At 38.9% G+C, this 17,011-nt stretch overlaps 1 protein-coding gene across 3 annotated transcripts in view; it reads right to left on the bottom strand.

The window, feature by feature from the left end:
• ANKRD46 (ankyrin repeat domain 46) overlaps nt 1-17,011 on the bottom strand; it is a 71,025-nt gene that overhangs the window by 46,862 nt on the left and 7,152 nt on the right. The window lies entirely within an intron of this gene.

Raw genomic sequence — 17,011 nt, forward strand, 5'->3', positions numbered from 1 at the left:
TGGGGCTGCCTGGGTTGCTCAGTTAAGCTTCCAACTCTTGATTTTGGCTCAGGTCAAGACCTCACGGTCTTTGAGACTGAGTGAGATTCTCTTTCTCCTCCCTCTGTCCCTCCCCAACTTATGCACAGTCCCTCTCTAAAATAAAATTCTTAGTTCTGTGATTTCTTCAATTAGTTCATAGTTAAGCTTTATTAATGCAACAAAGGTGAGGTTGATTTGAAATGTCTGAGTTACAGAATGCTACTAGGGACCAGTTCATTATTTTTAAGTTCATATGATAATTCAAAGTAGGTTAATCAGGTATTACTTAGTAGAGGTTCTTAGGAAAGAAAGCTTAATGATACACAAAACAAAGATTTATTTATATGTCTGCTATTACTATGCAGCAACTGCTCAGGAACATGAGTTAATAAATATTTAACATTTATTAAGTTATTATATTCCAGGAACTATTTAGTGTTTTCTGGAATACCTGATTTGATCCTCACATAAACCCTATAAGGTAAAGAATTACCATTATCCTCATTTTATGGGCAAAAAACTTATGGCATTAGGTTTGGTTTCCTAGGATTCTTTTTCATATAGGAAATAGTTTAGGAAACTTTTTCATCAAAGATTACATGAAGGGAAACATTAGTCTGGACCATATGCTCTGAATTAACTCCTTTCAATCATTTCATTCAAAGTGAAATTTTCAAACTCCAAAAAAAACCTCAATAAATATCTGGAAATGTTTCTTTATGGAAGTATTGGCCATATGCTTACAGGAAACATTCAGTCATATATTCTGAATTAACTCTTTGCAATCATCTCAAAATAATCTTTCTTAAGTGTAAGAAAACAACCAAAAAACATTTGGAAATATTTTCTACTTTATAGGAAGTGACTAAATTCCTGGACTCACTATTCTCAAATATCTGTTACTCATTGGGATAGTGAGAAAACACCTGTCTAAACTTCTCTTTCTTCATCAGAAAATTTTAAAAAAAGAAGACAAGGTTTCCGATATATATTTTCTCCAATGTTTATATTACTTATACCTTTACATTATTAAAATTTAGTTACAATTCAACTTTTGACAAGATACTGGCTTAAAATAAACAAAATTAATTGTTCACAAAGGGTTTACTGGTACCCTAGATATTTTATTCTATTCTGATACTTTTCAGTATTTTCCAAAATCTTTACCGCATAATTTTGCCATGTTTAAAATTCTTAGCAAGGGAACATCCCCCATAGGAAGTCTTCAGGTTTATAGTTTGTAATTATATAAAGGATACTAAATAAGCACTGGGAGGTCAATCTGAAGTCTTTCATGCACATGTATCATTTTTGAAAGAGAGTGATTTTTAACAATGTTTTTCTGCTCTCTATATAACATCACCTATGGGCGCCACCTCGTGGCCCACCTGGCCTTCGATTACAGCTTGAGCATCTAGGACAGGAATAAAGAGGGAGTGCCTTTTAAATTTTTGTTTTCATTTCATTTTTTTAAGTTGTCATTAAAATTAAGTTTATTTATTTATTTTGAGTAATCTCTACACTCAACGTGGGGCTCAAATTCACAATCAAGGGTCGTAGGCTCTGCTGACTGAGCCAGCCAGGTACACCCCTCTCTTTTTTTCATTTCACACTTACCACTATAATTCTCAATAATTCTTAGTGAAAATTCAGAGCTGGGATGAAGCTCAATGTTTCATTAAAAAAAAAGTTTACCTAACACAATGCTGTATGTTAATTATACCTCAATTTAAAAATTAATTAATTTTTAAAGTAAAATTAAAGTAAATTGTGTAAATATGACTCCAGGACTATTCAGAAATCTAAATCTCATTAAACCTACCATAGCAGATTTCATTTACACAAAATTTAAGTGCTAAAAAAATGACATTCCCACATGTATCCCAATGTTAATAGCAGCACTTTCTACAATAGCCAAATCATATAGAAAGAGCCTAAATGTCCACCAACCAATGAATGGATCAATAAGATGTGGTATATATATACAATAGAGTATTACACGGCAATGAGAAAGAATGAAATCTGACCATTTGTAGCAAAGTAGATGGACTTTGAGGGTGTCATGCTAAGCGAAATAAGTCAGGCGGAGGACAGATACCATATGTTTGCACTCATAGGTCTAACAGGGGAACAGGAGAAACCTAATGGAGGACCAGGGGGAGGGGAAGAGAGAGAGTTGGGGAGAGAGAGGGACACAAAACTTGAGAGACTGTTGAATACTGAAAATGAACTAAGAGTTGAAGGGTGAAGGGGAGGAGGAAAAGAGGTGGTGGTGATGGAGGAGGGCACTTGTGGGGAAGAGCACTGGGTGTTAAATGGAAACCAATTTGACAATAAACTATTTTTTTAAAATGACGTTCCTGCTTATTCATTTATTTGGTGTTCCTTAAAAAATACAGGAACTACAACTTTTGTAAATCATTCCTTATTTTCTAAATAGTTCATAAAATTTAAGCCAGATTCACATCGAATAGTTTGAAGGCATGAGACTGTGTTCTCAAGAGAAACTTAAATACTTCCATGAAGTTTTTACAGCCAGAGGGCCACTCAGGACTATTCAACCCAATCTCCTTATTTTACAAATAAGGATACTAAGAACCAGAGAGGCTGTAACTTTATAGGCTACTTTACAAACTACCCCTTATTCCCAAGGTTCTAGCTCCATTCATGATTCCGGTGGGAATATAAGGTACATCATCTACACAACATAATGTTTACCACAATTCTATTGTAATCTGTCTCCATCTAATGCATTATATTGTGCACCAGATGGGTGCATTCTTCATGCAAAATATCCATTCTAGTGACCCTGGGTGGACAAGGGCCCTCCCTAGGCTATGCAGCCCCCGAGGATCCAGCAGACTTGAGGTGTGCTGATGGCGTGTAATCAGAAGCTATGTGAATCACTGTAGCCTAGAGCTCCATACTGCTTACATTCATGGCCTAAGTAGACCCTTTAAATTCAAGAACTCCTTACACATTATTATTAAACCCATATACCACCCCCCTCATTCCAATCTCTAGGGGCCCTGGTAAATAAGAAGACACAATGAAAAACCAACTGAAGAGAGGACTAAGGAACCAACTTAGCCAAAGAGCCTCTAAAATGGCATGTCTATATATAGGCAAAAAAAGACCGCCATTTGGGGTGTGAGGCATTTCCTCTTTCTCCCTACTGGAAATAAGAATTGAGGATAAGACCTTTGGTAGGAAGCAATTAAAGGGTTGAGGAATGTCTGAGACTTCAAAGGAAACCTTTGTTTCCTTTCCTGCCACCCCTTCTTTGGACTGGAGTCAACCTATTTTGGGAAGGCATCTTCTGATACCCAGAGAAAAGAAAGTAGAGAGTGACATACTTAGAAATGACTCTAGGTTGAAGAAAGAGAAATAGGGACTTTTTCCCCCTAAATTTTCTAGGCCAGTTTATGAGGCTAAAACTAAGGATTACAGGAAGAATTTGTTTTGGCTGGGGCTTTCCTCATGCTACCTCTCAGGAACCTAAGATGCGGGGCACGAAGTGGGAAATGCCAATATTCTAAGGCAGAACTGAATCAGCTGTCCTGATAGCTTTGTCAACAGCATAGTAATTCTGAGTGAAAGGACAATGAATTATGGCAGTCTTCTTTCCAACTGAGACCTGGTCCCCAGAGAGCATCTCCTGTTAAAATGACAGATTTGTGAGTTGGCTCAGTTTAAGTCTATGTATTCAGAGTTCTAGAGAATCTTTCAGAAATGGGAATAGGGCTGGCAAATCCCTATATCAGTTTCCTAAGGAACTATTTTAATAGACTGCCCAGAAACCTACCAGGTCATGGTGACCAAGATAAGAAAAAGTGGTGACTAAGGGTCTCAAGTTTTAATAGCAACATGACTCTATATAATTGGTATGTCCCAAAACATAAATACTTAAAAAAAATAACTCTAAGCCACACAAAAATATATCATGAAAAATACTTAAAAAAGGAACTAAATACTAGCACACCAGAATTCTGAGAACCAGTACTGTACTTATTAATGCTAGGCGCTTTACATTTAAAATTTAAATAGCAACAATAGTGAACAATGTAGTTTAATAGACAACAAATTTCTGTCTATGTATGTCTGTTGCTGGGTCTCTATTCTGTTCTAACAGTCTAAGGGATATATATGTGACAATATCACACCGTTTTAATCACTTTGGCGACATCATAGTTGCTGGTATCTTACATGGCAAGTCTCCCAACCCTGTTCTTCAAAAACATCATACAATTATTTGCCATTTTCTATCCCATCTGAATGTCAGGATTATTTTGTCATGTATGACAGAAACCTTACTGGAAATTTTATTTACTGCAAGTCATACCGTAGAACATGGAATATCTGGATATTCTTTGCTGTCTTTTAATACGTTTTTATAATTTTCTCCATTAAGGCCTTATACATCTTTTAGAAGTTTTACTTTTAAATAACTTTTTGCTCTTATTTCTGCTTATGATTGAGGTCCTTATTACAGTTTTAATTTTGTTATTACTAGTACTAAGAATGGAACCGATGTATGTGTATTGACTCACATCAGCAACCTTGCTGAATTCTTACTAATTCTATTAATACAATTTTAGTTTCTCTTGAATTTTCTTTGTATTATCATATCACTTACATATCAAGTACAGTGTGTTAGTTTAAAAACATGCCTGCAAATTCTTTTTTGTTTGTTTGTTTGTTTCTGAGAGAGAGAAAGAGTGTGAGCAGGGGAGGGGCAAAGAGAGAGAGACACACACAGAATCTGAAGCAGGCTCCAAGCTGTCAGCACAGAGCCCGCTGTGAGCTTAAATTCATGAACCGTGAGATCAAGACCGAGCCGAAGTTGGACACTCAACCAACTGAGCCACCCAGGCGGCCCCCGCAAATTCTTTACTATACTTTTCTTCACAAGGTGGAGTTAAAATCCCCTCCCCCTGAGTATGGGCTTATTAATTCTCTACTAGCAAATAGCATATAGTAGAAGTGGCTTCCAAGACAGGTCATAATTTAGAAGTGTAGCCTCCTCCTTACTCTTTCATGGACCATTCTGAAAAAAGCCAGCCGCCATGTCACGAGGCCACCCAAGCAGTCCCTCAGAGGGTTGTGTGGTGAAGCATGGCCAGTAGACAGCAAGGAACTGAAGCTCTTTGCCAACAGTCATGTGAGTGAGCCACCTTCGAAAAGATCCCCCAGACCCAGCCAAGGCTTCAGACTGAAACCTTGACTGAAATACTCTGAGTTTGAACCATTCAGCTAAGTCACTTTCAAATTCCTGACCCACAGCCATTGTTAAACTTTGTAGTTTTCAAATTTATTGGCATAAAGTTATTCATTATATGCTCTCATGACTAAAAAACAAATCCCTATTATAGCTGCATTGTTTCCTTTGTTTCCGGTGCTGTGTGTGTATGTGTGTGTGTGCGCATGCTTTTCCTTGTTTTTTCTTTCCTAGATCATTGTTGATAGAAGTTTGTTTTTAAATTTTTTCAATGTTTATTTTTCAGAGAGAGGGACAGAGCACGAGCGGGGAAGGGGCAGGGAGAGGTGGAGACACAGAATCTGAAGCAGGCTCCAGGCTCTGAGTTAGCTGTCAGCACAGAGCCTTGTGTGGGGCTCGAACCCACAATCTGTGAGATCACGATCTGGGCTGATGCTTAACTGACTGAGTCACCCAGGTGCCCCTGTATATTTAGTTTTTTAAAGAACCAGTCTGCTGTTTTATTGCTTCTGGTTTCTTTTGCTAATTTGTTACATATTTCTTTTTTCTACTTTTATTTGTGGTTTCTTGTTCTACCTTCTTGATTTGTACCCTTAACTCACTTTTAATTTTCCCTTTTAACAAATTTATTTAAATCTATAAATTTACATTGAAGTGTCAACTGAACCTTACTGGTTTTCACATGTAGTATTTCACACTGTTGTTCAAATATTATCTAATTTCTGTGACGTCCTCTTTAATCTATTAATTACATAGAAATGCATTTTAAATATCCAAACATGAGATTTGAAAAACTTGTTAATTTCCAATTTGCACTGTGGTTAAAAAAAAAGGGGGGGCCTCTGGGCAAGAATTTATTAAAATTTATTGATGTCCTTTTGGTTAGCATGTCTTGTATATCTGAAACGAGTATAAGAATACTGGTTGAAGGCTGGATTCTACTCTTGATATACATAAATGTGATCCATCTTATTACTTTTGTTGTGCAAATGTTCTTTATTCTTCCAAAAGTTTGCCATCTGATATACTAGTTTCTGAAAGTAGTGTTACAATCTTTTTGCAAAATTATGGATTTATCAGTTATTTCTGTAATCCCATCTAATTTTGGGTTACATTTTGAGACTATATTTAGGTACCCGCATCACTGCTCTATCTATCTTCCTGGAAGACTTTTATTAATGTGCTTCCTTATTCCTGTTAATATTTCTCGCCTCAACATTTGACATTTAGCTTTCTATGTTTGTAACTTTGGGGAAATATTTTTCTATATCAACCTTTATGTATAGCTTTTCTCTTACGTGTATGTCTGGTAAACAGCAAGAAACTAGACTGCTTTTAAGTGTTCTGAAGAATTTTTTCCCCACAGGTTAATTTAATCAAATTACATTTTATATTATTTCTAACCTATTTGGACTTATGTGCACCATCTATTTTGTGTTTTCTACTTATTACCTTTTTCTTTCTTTCTCTTTTTTTGGGGGGGGCTTCTTTCCTACCATCTCTTTCATTATTACCTTTTCTCCCTTAAATTCTTAGAAACTACTGACTGTATTTCTTTTCTTGGACTGGTTATTTGAAAAATTTTGACATACATGCTAATAATTTTTCTTAAACTCTAAAATGGTACAGAAATTTATTCTGGACACAATGACTAGACTACACTATAACCATGACAGACCATTCCATGTTATCATCTAGTTTTAGTTTTACCTTTAAAAAATACCTCCAAATAAAACTTAAAAAAAGTTTAACTAAATTTATCAACATTTTGTCAATTAGATCATTCTTTTTCAAAAAATCCCATGCCTACCCTCCGGATTCACCCTTCTCTCTGGCTGAAGTTCACTCTCCGCTTCTTTTAGTGAGGATCTGTGAGCAGTGACCTGTCTCAGTCTTTGCAAATTTACAAGCGGCTTGATTCTGACTTTATTCTCAAAGAACAGCGGAGGTGACCATGAGGCTGTAGTTGCCGGGTTCTTTCCATAGCACCCTGAAGCTGTCGCTCTAATGCTTCCAGGCATCTATCACGGCCAGGAGATGTCTGCCTCAGTCTACTTGTTCTTGTGTAGGAATGACTTTTTCTTTTTCTTTGGTTTAAAATTTTTCGTTTCATACTAAATGTTCTGCAGTTTCACTGAGGTCTATTTGAGAGGATTTATTTATCCTGCTTGGGATTCAGAATGTACTTGTAATGTAAGCACTCCTGCCTTTCAAGAAGTCTGCTGAATTCTCTTCAAATAGTGCTTTTCAACCCTATCTTCCTATTAGATATGTGTTGGAAACTCAGTGATCAATTTATCCTTTTCTTTCTTTTTTTTTTTTTTTAAAAGGTCTTCTGTGCTATATTCAGGTGCAGTTTCTAGCATCTTCTTCTAATTCACTTATGCTCAGGCTGGTTGGGGTTTAAAGGGTTATTACACTTAAAAAAGGATCCCGAGAAAGGAGTTAAGGTGGTGGAGAAGTAGGGGGACCGGGCTTTCCCTCCTCCCTCAAACACGGCTGTGCTGAGGTCAGATCACTTGGAACACCCGGAAATCCATCAGCAGAGTAGCAAAAGGACCTCCACAGGTAAAGGGAGACAGATTGGCGGGATGGAAGTGCCTGTCTGTGAACTGGGGGAGAGCTCTGTAGACATAGAGGATAGGGAACTCTTTCTGTGGAGAGACAAAAGGGATAGAGAGACTGTGGAATTGCGGTGCTGTGTTAGGACAAGAGAAAAACCTCTGTGGACCGCAGACTGCAGGACTTCTCTCTGACACCACCTTGTGTGTGCTCCTGCGGGGGGAGGGGAGCCAACCCCGGGGCCAGGTATCGATCTCCGAGGCTCAGAGGCAGCTGGGAGAGAACCGTTCCCTCCCTTGTGCACTGTTGGAAGAGGGTGTATTGTCTCCCCAAGGACAAAAGACCTGCAAGCACCAGCCAAAGGCCTTTTATCAGCGGGGCTGAGTGGCCGCTACACCAAACCAGGATCCAGTTGGTGCAGGGCCCTTTAAGACATCGGGTTTTGAATCCCAGCTGAGCACCTAGGAGGCGCCCCCGAGCACCTAGGAGGCACCCAAGTGACCGAGTGACCATGGAGCAGGAGAAGCTGACGCCCACGCTACTTGTGAGGCTGCCTGAACGGTGTGGTTTGAAACACCGAGCCTGGGGAGGAGACTGGGGTGTCGCCACTCTGATCCCCATCACCAATTACATCACCAATATGGGGTGGGGTTTCAGGGAGCAGCACTGCTCTCCAGGTGGAAGGGGGACGCATATCAAACCCCACCCCTCTGTGCCTGGTAACTGAGTGGGGCTGACACTGAGCCAACCTGCGCCTCCTCTCCACCCAGCACAGCCACTGGGCCCAGGCACCAACTGGATCCTAGTTTGGTGTGTTAGTCTTTTTCTTTTCTTTTCTCTTTTTCTTTCTACCCTCTTCTTTTTTTCTTTTGGAATCAGGCTCATAGTTTCTGATTTGGTTTTTGGTCAAATCTTACTATTTATACATATTTTTTTTTCTGCTTTGTTTAATCAGGCATTTTTACTCTATTCTTTTTACACCTTTTCTATGTCTCCTCCTTTATTTTCTTCTCTCTCTCTCTCTGCATTAAGCCTTACAGCTTTTTTGATTCTCTGCTTGGTCTTTTCTCCACCCCTTTCATTCTTCACTTTGTATGGGATCAGGCTCCCCACTCCCTTTCCTTTTTTCCAGTCTTACTTCAAAGAACAAATCAAAGCACACCTGGTGGAAGGTCCAAACACTCCACCACTAACAACAAGGAGGAGTTCTGCAGAGGACTAATCAGGAGGGTAGGGCAGTCAAAACGCAACATACTCTGAAAAACACTTCCTTAAGTGCCAGGCCTTGGCCAGTGTGTGGCCCCTTCTTAACACAGTAGTACTTGCAGGTGCAGGACAAGCTATTAAAACACACAAAAGATAGAAACCTACCCAAAATGATGAACCAGAAGAATTCTAAAAAGAAAATCCAGCAAGAAATGACAGCCAGAAAATTGCTCAAAACAGATATAAACAATGTATCTGAAGAAGAATTTAAACTAACAATCATAAGACTAAAGCTGGGCTTAAAAAAAGCACAGAAAACAGCAGAGAATCTATTGCTACAGATATCAAACACTTAAATAGTCATGATGAATAAGAAATGTTGTAAATGAGACACAAAATAAACAAAATACAATGATAGCAAAGATAAAAGAAGCAGAGGAAAAATAGGTGAAATAGATGATAAAATTGTGGAAAATTATGAAGCTGAAAGAAAGAAGGAATGGAAATTACCAGACCATGAGAGGAGAATTAGAGACCTAACTGATCGAATGCAACAAAATAATATCCTTATAATACAAGTTCCAGAAGAGCGAGAGAAAGGGGCAGAAGGTTTATTTGAACAAATTATACCTGAGAACTTCCCTAATCTGGGAAAGGAAACAGGCATACAAGTCCAAGAGACACAGAGAACTCCTTTCAAAATCAACTTAATAGTTCAATTCCATAACATATCATAGTGAAACTGGCAAAATGCAAAGACAGAATTCTGAAAGCAGCTAGGGACAAACGAGCCTTAACCTACAAAATCAGACACATAAGGATAGAAGCAGACCTGCCCACTGAAACTTAGCAGGCCAGAAGTGAGTGGCAGGTAATATTCAATATGCTGAATAGGAAAAATATGCAGCCAAGAATCATTTATCCAGCAAGGCTGTCATTCAAATAGAAGAGACAAAGGCTTGCCCAGACAAACAAAAACTAAAGGAGTTCATGACCACTAAACCAGCCCTGCAGGAGATCCTAAGGGGGACTCTGTGAGTAGAAAGCAGCAAAGACTACAAAGGACAAGAGACATCACTACAAGCATGAAACTTACAGTTAACACACTTATTTCACTTAGCATAACACTCTCGAGTTCCATGCACATTGCTATGAATGGTCAGACTTCATTCTTTCTCATTGCCATGTAGTACTCCGTGTCTGTATTTTATGATGTCTGATACAAATGAAATACCTCTAGCACTTTTTTCACTCTCAAAGTGTCCCAATCTGGATAAGGTATCTGACTACCATGTTGCCACCCTCACACCAGCATAAGGGACCATGTTGTGCTGCCTACCTCTGCACACGATGGGTTTCTGTGTGTGTGTGACAGGAACCTGTCGCTTTTCAAACAGTCTGGTGGCTCCTCCCTGTCACAATGGGGCTCGGAATCAGCAAATGCTGATCCTCTTACCAGGTTTTTCCTCCAAGGGTCTGGTCTGGGACAACCGCTTCCCGGCATCCTTTGAGAATCACTCCAAGTTCTCCCACGAAATGTCAGAACCCCTGGTACCCATTAAGAGACTCATTTTTGACCTGAGGACACTTGCAGATTGAAAGTGAGGAGATGGTGGGGCGCCTGAGTGGCTCAGTCGGTTAAGGCTCCAACTTCAGCTCAGGTCAGATCTCACGTTCGTGGGTTCGAGCCCCCCGTCAGGCTCTGTGCTGACAGCTAGCTCAGAGCCTGGAGCCTGCTTTCGGTTCTGTGTCTCCTTCTCTCTCTGCCCCTCCCCTCTCATGCTCTGTCTCTCTCTGTATCAAAAATAAATAAAACATTTAAAAAAAAAGTGAGGAGATGGAGAACCTTCTATCACGTTACTGGATTGCAAAAGAAAGCCAGAGTAACCAAATTTATATCAGAAAAATTAGATTTTAAAACGAAGACTGTAACAAAAGATGAATAAGGGCATTATTTGTAATTAAGGGGTCTGTCCATCAAGAAGAGCTAACAATTGTAAATGTTTATGCCCCCAATATGAAAGCACCCAAATATATACATCAATTAATCTCAAACATAAACAAATGTATAGATAATAATACCATGATCATAGGGGACTTTAATACTCCACTTAGAGCAATGGACAAATTATCTAGGCAGAAAATCAATAAGGAAACAATAGATCTGAATGACACATTGGACCAGATGGACTTAACAGATATATTCAGAACTTTTCATCCTAAAGCAGAATACACATTCTTCTCGAGTGCACATGGAACATTCTCCAAAACAGATCACACACTGGGTCACAAAGCAGCCCTTAACAAGTATAAAAAGACTGAGATCATACCATACATATTTTCAGATCACAATGCTATGAAACTTGAAATCAACTACAAGAAAAAAATGTAGAAAGCCCCCAAATACATGAAGGTTGAAGAACATCCTACTAAGGAATGAATGGGTCAACTAGGCAATTAAAGAAGAAATTAAAAAATATATGGAAGCAAGTGAAAATGAAAACATGACAGTCCAAACTCTTTGGAATGCAGCAGAGGCAGTTGTAAAAGGAAAATACACTGCAATTCAGGCCTATCTCAAGAAGCAAGAAAGGTCCCAAATATACAACCTAACTTTACACCTAAAGGAGCTATAAAGGCTGCAGCAAAGAAAGCCCAAAGCCAATAGAAGAACAGAAATAATAAAGATTTGGTCAGAAATAAACAATATAGAAGCCCAAAACAAACAAAACAAATCAAACAAACAAACCAAAAAACAGTAGAACATATCAATGAATCTAAGAGCTAGTTTTTTGAAAGAATAAATAAAATTGATAAAACCCTAGCCAGACTTCTCAAAAAGAAAGAGAGAAAACCCAAATAGATAAAAGTCGGGAATGAAAGAGGAAAGATAACAACCAACACCATACAAATATGAACAATTATTAGAGAATATTCTGAAAAATTATATGCCAACAAACTGGACAATCTAGAAGAAATGGACACATTCCTAAACACTTACACACTACCAAAACTCAAACAAGAAGAAGCAGAAAATTTGAACAGACCCACAACCAGCAAAGGAATTGAATTGGCTATCAAAATCCCCCAACAAATAAAAGTTCTGGGCCAGATGGTTTCCCAGGGGAATTATACCAGACATTTAAAGAAGAGTTAATAATTATTCTTTACAGACTGTTCCAAAAAACAGAAACAGAAGGAAAGCTTCCAGACTCATTCTTTGAAGGCAGCATTACAATGGCTCCACAACCAAAGACCCCACTAAAAAGGAGAATTATAGATCCATATCCCTGATGAAACTGGATGCAAAAGTTTTCAAGAAGACACTAGCAAATCGAATTCAACAGTACATTAAAAGAATTACCCACCATGACCAAGTGGGACTCATTCCTGGGCTGCAGGGTTGGTTCAACACTTGCAAATCAACCAACGTGATACTTCACATTATTAGGAGAAAGAATAAGAATCATACAATCCTGTCAACACATGCAGAAAAAGCATTTGACGAAATACAGCATCCTTTCTTAATGAAAACCTTCAAGAAAGTTGGGATAGAAAGAACATACCTAAACATCATAAAAGCCATATATGAAAGGCCCACAGCTAGTATCATCCTCAATAGGGAAAACTGAGAATTTTCTGAGATCAGGGACACGACAGGGATGTTCACTCTCAACACTGTCGTTTAACAGTGTTAGAAGTCCTAGCCTTCCAACCAAAAGAAATAAAAGGCATACAAACTGGCAAAACAGAAGTCAAACTTTTACTCTTTCAGATGACATGATACTTTACATGGAAAACCCAAAAGATTCCACCAAAAAAAATTGCTAGAGCTGATACAAGAATTTAGCAAAGTCACAGAACATAAAATCAATTTACAGAAATCAGTTGCATTTCCATACACCAATAATGAAGCAACAGAAAAGAGACATCAGGGAATCAATCCCATTTATAATTGCATTATAAAACATAAAATAACTAGAGAAAAACCTAACTAAAGACGTAAAAGATCTGTACACTAAAAACTACAGACAGCTTATGAGAGAAATTGAAGACGACACAAAGAAATGGAAAAACATTCCATGCTCATGGGTTGGAAGAACAAATATTATTAAAATGTCAATACTACCCAAAGCAATCTACACATCCAATGCAATCACAGTTAAAATAGCACCAGCATTCTTCACAGAGCTGGAACAAATAATCCCAAAATTTGTATGAAACCACACACAATAAAAAGACCCCAAATAGCCAAAGTCATGTTAAAAAAGAAAACCAAACCTGGAGGTATCATATTTCCAGGCTTTAGCCTGTATTGCAAAGCTGTAATCATCAAGACACTATGTTACTGGCATATAAATAGACATAGACCAAAGGAATAGAATAGAGAACCCAAAAAATGGACCCATAAATGTATGTCAACTAATCTTTAACAAAGCAGGAAGGAGTAACCAATGGAAAAAAGACTGCCTCTTTAGCAAATGGTGCTGGGAGAACTGGACAGTGACACACAGAAGAAAGAAACTAGACCACTTTTTTACACCATGCACAAAAATAAATTCAAAATGGATGAACGACCTAAATGTGACACAGGAAACTATCAAAATCCTACAGGGGAAAAGAGGCAGACCTCTTTGACCTCAGCTGTAGCAACTTCTTATTTGACATGTCTGAAGGCATGAGAAGTAAAAGCAAAACTCATCAAGTTAAAAAAAACTGCACAGGGGAGGAAACCATCAACAAAACTGAAAGGCAACTGGCAGAATGGGAGTAGATATTTGCAAATGACAGACTAAAGGATTAGTATCCAAAATCTATAATTTACCAAACTCAGCACCTGAAAAGTAAATAATCCAGTGAAGAAATGGGCAGAACACATGAACAGATACTTTTCTAAAGAAGACATCCAGATGGCATAAAGACATGTGAAAAGATGCTCAACATCACTCATCATCAGGGAAATACAAATCAAAACCACATTGAGATAACACCTCATACTGGTCAGAGTGGCTAAAATTAACAACCCAGGATGACAACAGATGTTCATCAGGATGTGGAGAAAGGGGAACCCACTTGTGCTGTTGGTGGGAATGCAAACTGGTGCAGCTACTCTGGAAAACAGTGTGGAGGTTCCTCAAAAAATTAAAAATAGAATTACCCTATAACCCAACAACTGTACTACTAGGAATTTATGCAAAGGATACAGAAGTGCTGATTCAAAGGTGCACATGCACCCCAATGTTTATAGCAGCACTATCAATAATAGCCAAATTATGGTAAGAGCCCAAATGTCCATGAATTGACAAATGGATAAAGGAGATGTGGTATATTTATACAATGGAGTACAACTTGGCAATGAAAAAGAATAAAATCTTGTCATTTGCAACAACGTGGATAGAACTGGAGGGTATTATGCTAAGTGAAATAAGTAAGCGAAAGACAGAGATTGTATCATTTCACTCACATGTGGAATTTAAGAAACTTAACAGATGAACAGAGGGGACGGGAAGGAGAAGGAGGCAAACCACAAGAGACTCTTAAATACGGAGAACAAACTGAGGGTTGATAGGGGTGGGGGAAAATGGGATGCGCATTAAGGAGGGTACTTGTTGGGATGAGCACTAGGTGGTCTTAAGTGACAAATCACTGGAATCTACTCCTGAAGCCAAGACTACACTTTATGTTAGCCAACTTGAGAATAAAATAAAAATAAATAAAAAGATAAAAAAGGATTTCAATTACTGTAACTTTTCATTTCTAAGAGTTCTAATTAATTCATATCTGCCTGTTGTTACTTTTTGTTTTATAGTTAGCCAATGACTCATTTTTAATAAGAGTCCTTTTTCTCCTTCAGCATGTAGACATTTAAATCTGTTGGTTTCCTAAAATTCTTTACATCATAACTGAACTTGTGTTCCAATGCTAATATCATTGGATGAGTTTTTCTTAGCATTAGATTTTCTTCATTCCTTTTGGAATTGGTGCTGCAAGCTTATTTTGAGACAAAGGTTTGGCTATTTTTGTTCTCCGTTGTTTCTCCCCCTATGCTTACTCCCTCCGCCTCTGCCTCGCCACCTGGGAATGTAGTTCAGAACCAGGTCTTATAAGCGGGAAGTTTGAGCTCTCGTCTCTCCGTGACAGTGGGGCTAGTACAGACAGTTCCTGGGCCAAGACCAGTCAGCTCCTGGCGGGGAGACTGCATGTCCTTGCTAGGTCCAGCTTCTTCAAGCCACCTGGTTCCGGCAGCAGTCAGCAGTTTATTCAGACTCCTCTGGTGCTCAGGGAATCTCTACCCAAGGCCTCGACTTTAAAGCGTAACCTTACTCCACTTCTGTCTTGTGCGAGCACTTTTAATCCTCATCACCCAGCAGGAGCCACACATTTGCCCGCCACCGCCCACTTCCAGAGCAGGCAGCTCCACGGTCCCACGGGGCTTTTACTCTACAGAGATGTTTAACTTATTTACTGCTCTACGTCTTTCTGGCTTCCTCCTTTATGTTTGATCAATTATTGCTGTGTGCTGAAATATGAACTTAATGTACAATTTTGGTCTAAAACTTATTATATGTGTTTGTCTTTTTTTTAATGTTTATTATTTTTTGAGAGAGCGAGCACACACGTGCACCCAAGCTGGGGCGGCACAGAGAGAGACAGGGAGACAGAGAATCCAAAGTGGGCTCCAAGCTGTCGGTGCAGAGCCTGACATGAGGCTTGAGCCACAAATGAGATCATGACCTCAAATGAAGTTGGACACTGAACCGACTGAGCCACCCAGGTGTCCCTATATGTGTTTTTCTATCCTCAGATGCCCAGTGTCACTGTAGTGGACACATCGGCTGCCTATCTAGTATCCACTCTTACCTTCTGCTGCCCTACAGTACCCAACAGTGTAACTTTTCGCTGCCCGTATGCGTCCAAGGGCTCAGCCCTGATTATTTTAAAGCATATAATAATTACACTCCCCTAGCTGTAGTGGTTTATTCAGAGGTGGACATGTGACAAGTCCAGTAAGACTCTGCTTGGAATACTAGAGTGATACATTATCTTTTTCTCCTGAAAATACGGTATGTAAGCAACACCTAAAATTGCCTTAGTCATTCTGACGTATTTTATATATATGCGCACACATACATACCCAGGCACATGCGTGCAATGCGTGCATGCACGTATACAGAACGCACAACGATAGAGAAATGGAGTCAAGCCTTGATTAAACCTCATTTGAAGCACATATTAACTCTGGACTTTTTAAATACAGGCATTAATAAAGTACCTTTTATATTAAGACAATTCAAATTAGGTTTTCTGTTTATTTAAATGACATAGAATCTAAAGTGGTCATTACTACTTGATACCTAACCTACTGCTTGTGTGCCCGTCGCTGCTTTCCAAGAAGGCAAACAAATTGTTTGCGTCACATGTTTCAGCAAAAGACAAAGGTCAAAGGAAGGGTGGGTGTAATGATATCTAACTCGCTTCAAGAAGGAGATGAATTATGGCCTAAGAAAACCCACAGAGAAATGAAACAAGTATCGCAAGGGATCGGATGCTGATAGAGTGCCAGGTAAATTCTAGGAACTGACCATGGAGATAACCAGGAGAACAAGCAGAAAAGGTACTCTGAATAAACAAGTGATGTAAAATAAAAAAAACTATGGTGGCCACCTGGGTGGCTCAATCGGTTAAGCGTCCGGCTTCAGCTCAGGTCATGATCTCACGGTTCGTGGGTTCGAGCCCCGCGTCGGGCTCTGTGCTGACAGCTAGCTCAGAGCCTGGAGCCTGCTTCAGATTCTGTGTCTCTCTCTCTCTCTGACCCTCCCCTGCTTGCACTGTCTCTGTCTCTCAAAAATAAATAAAAACCATAAAAAAATTTTTTTTAAAAAAACAACAACAAAAAAAAACTATGGGGAATACCAGTTTTTGTTTTTAAGAAAAAAATCAATGTAATAGTTAACAGGCAAAACACAGCCAAAAGATGGGGAATGGCAGAGAGAGACTTAAATG

The sequence above is a fragment of the Suricata suricatta genome, chromosome 15 (assembly GCF_006229205.1).
Source record: "Suricata suricatta isolate VVHF042 chromosome 15, meerkat_22Aug2017_6uvM2_HiC, whole genome shotgun sequence".
NCBI classification, from domain to species: Eukaryota; Metazoa; Chordata; class Mammalia; order Carnivora; family Herpestidae; genus Suricata; species Suricata suricatta.